The following is a 3,658-nucleotide window of genomic DNA, read 5'->3' as shown; positions in this document are numbered from 1 at the left end:
ATATGAGACTCAGCCACGGTTTATCACAGCTACTGGAGGAACACTGCACATGTACCAGCTGGAAGGGCTGAATTGGCTACGTTTTTCATGGGCCCAGGGCACCGACACAATTCTGGCTGATGAGATGGGGCTGGGCAAGACCATTCAAACCATCGTCTTCCTCTACTCACTCTATAAGGAGGTGCTCCATTCTAGGCCCCTAAGTGGGCAACTGGGCTAAGACCTAGTTTAGAATAGGGAAGTGGGGTGGAGGATGGGAAAGGCAGCGGAGCACAACAGACACTAGTATGGCAATTTGTAAATCAATGGATGTGTAACTGATGTGATTCTGCAATCTATGTATGGGGTGAAGGTGGGAGTTCATAACCCACTTGAATCAAAGTGTCGAATATGATATGTCAAGAAATTTGTAATGTTTTGAACAACCCACAATAAAAAATTAAAAAAAAAAAAAAAAGAAATGTAGAATGGGAACATGTAGAAGAAACATTGAACCTAAATTTGAAGGATCAAGGAGGGTAGTGATAGTCAAGCAAGAAAGAGAGTCACATGACTATCCCTGAGAAGTGAATGGGAGAAAGGAGGGAAATTAGATCAGGCAGAAAAAGTGGGTTTAAATGAGAATGGTATTTTGGAAGAATTTTTAAAAGTTCATTATATACTGCCTGCAGAATATAAAATAAAAGTAATTTTCAGGGTTTAGATGTTAGGTATCCCCTAAAAGCTTATGTGTGAGAAATACAAGAAGGTTTAGAAATGAAATGATTGGGTTATAAGAAGTTGAATGTAAACAGTGAATTAATCCTCTCATTGATATTAACTTGGTGGTAACTGTAGACAGAAAGGGTGTGGCTGAGGGGGGATCCCTGAAGGGCGCACCTTTGGGGTATATATTTTGTCCTTGTTGAACTCTCTTCCTAGTACAATGTCTTGAGCAGCTTTCATTCATCACATTCTTCTGCAATGATGTCCTGCCTTACCTCAAGCCCCAAGAAATGGAGCTGGCTGTCTATGGACTGAGACCTCTGAAACATGAACCCCCAAATAAACTTCTCTTCCTCTAAAATTTTTCTTGTCAGGTCTTTTGGTCATAGCAGTGAAAACACTGACTAAAACAGTAGAGAAAGAAGAGATGAAGTTATACAGCAGTTAGAGTTAGGCCCTTAAATAACAGAGGGCTTGATTTTTGCAGCTTCACACAAGTTATTGTACTGGGACAAGTTATTTAATCTCTCTGTGCTTCAGTTTATTTATCTGTGGAGTGGAAATAGTATCTCACTCAGTGTTTTTAATATTCAATAAAGTATAGATTTAGGGAATTTAGCCTAGAGTCTGATAATAGTATGTAGTAAAACCTAGTTGCTTTTGTTCGATTTGTGAGAAAAGGAGGGGAGAAAGAATTTTGATTCATTTAGGGCTTATCAGAGAACTAGACACCCCATTCACTCCAGAAAACCTTTGAGATACTTGTTGTTAGTTCAATTATTTTCTAGTATTATTATTACAAATGAATACCTTTCCTGTTTTCCAGAATCATCTGCATAATATTGAATATAAATTGGTGTGTTGGTCTTGTGTTTTTTCAGGGATGAGTGGAGGTGGTAGGAGGAGTGGATGGAAGTGCACTATCTTAATTACAGCACTTTTATGAAAACAGTTACATTTAAGTGCAGAGATGCATTTTAGGGATATGTTTGTCGTAAATCAGAGTATAAGCCTATCAATCACAGACAATATAGTGAAATAATGTATTTATCATATAATCAAAAACATATTCTATTGTCATATTTAGACATAAATTTCTATTAAAAACAGATTTGATGGCTAAATGATGTTTAGTTAAAATAGAATTGTGGAATAGTGTTATAATGGGTGCCCCCAACCCCCACATAGTTCCTTTTAACTATTCTAGGAAAGAGACAATCTAAGTAATTCAATGCTTTTGGGAGTCTCAATCATTGGAATAATTACCTTAATTCTCCATTAAGAGAAAGCTATCTTAAAAGGGACCTACTTTGATTGACATGTGCCAGCATTGTTAAAAAAAAAGATAGACAAAAGATATATTTAGTGTAATTATTGACTTTCACTTATTACACAATATGAAGTGTTCAGACCACAAACACTGGAAATATAGGACACCTTATTGCAAATTCTTTTCTGGCCAGTTTCTAGCAATTCTTCATGCACTATTAATTAAATTTCAACTGAGAAAGTAATTGCCAGTAAAATTGATTATCTATTTGTAAGACACTGAGAAGGGTTACTTTTAAGCTTCATTAAATTCTTTGTGATTTCTGGTGTTCATTTGTTGTATTGTCTGCTTTTGGCATGAAAGTGTCAACAGGTGTAACAAAGTTTAAGTGGATGCATGATGCCAACTGCTTCTCTAACTCTGGCATGAGGAAGGACCTCCTGTAAGAAGAGCTGCCTCTGGAAACATTTTGTTAGCTGCCATTGGCTGGAACTCATGTCATAGTATAAGAGACCAGCCAATTTATGAGCAGGCAACCTGCCATCTCCACAGATGGGCATAGGTTTGGCAGCCAAGAGGCCAAGTGTATACAACAAATATAGGTATCAGGGCTTCGTTTCCAACAGAGGCTGCTGAAAAGTCTGTTTGTCTTGATATCATATAAGCTGCTGTGACAGTTTTGATCAGCGTTTCAAGGCACAAATGATGTTAAGTACTTATTCTAATAAACATTTCAAAATTTGATCGATTACTGAGAACTTATTAAGAAAAGTGGAAAATAAAACTAGAAAAGAAGCTTTTTAAAAGGAGAACTGGGATGATGAAAACTGAGTTTTATGCTGATATGTTCAAGCCATGAAGGCAGAATTTTGTAAAATCTTTATGTTGCCCCTTTGAAGCACCACCTTTCTGATAGCAAGAAATTTGGAGACACATTTGTCTCCAAATAGAATTTAATAAATTATAGGTAATTAAAATAATACAAATAAGGCACATTGTTTTCTAAATGAAGACTAAGATCAAAGGGGTCTTGCAAGTCTTTCTATTGCTGCTTGTCTCAGTGCTTAAGTGGTGCTCAGTAAATGCTTGGAATAAGGATATAGTTAATGTCATTCTCTTGTTACTATGTAACATCTATCATGTTTCAAAAAAGCTCAATGTAATAGAAAGCTTAGAATATTTGACAACAATGCATCTTATTGTAACTCTCTGAAAACACAGAGGGTGCTTTAAAAAATATTTCACCCTCCAAATGTTTAGTTGTTTGAACAAAATCTATGCTGCCTTAAAATTTATATCTGGAAATTTTGTCAGAATTAGAGATAATGGCTTGATCTCATGTTTATTTTAAATATATGCAGACAGATAGATATAGAAATAACAGATAGGTGATTATTTCCTAGCTTTGTCCTGTGAGGTACACTTGAAGTAGTGACACCCTACTAGTAATAAGCAGACCTAGCACCCAGATCTTGGGGACAAGATATCTTAGAGTAATGACTATTCTGGGGGCAGAGACAGAAATTTTCCAAAATGAGCTTAAGTCAATTAGGAAATGCAGAGGAAAGAAATGAAAAACAAAACGAGAGAGTGGGGGAGAGAAGAAGAAGATGAGGAGGAGGAGGAAGAGGAGGAGGAGGAGGAGGAGGAGGAGGAGGAGGAGGAGGAGGAGGAGGAGGAGGA

The sequence above is a fragment of the Marmota marmota genome, unplaced genomic scaffold (assembly GCF_001458135.2).
Source record: "Marmota marmota marmota unplaced genomic scaffold, marMar, whole genome shotgun sequence".
Taxonomy (NCBI): domain Eukaryota; kingdom Metazoa; phylum Chordata; class Mammalia; order Rodentia; family Sciuridae; genus Marmota; species Marmota marmota.
This window is presented reverse-complemented; position numbering follows the sequence as displayed.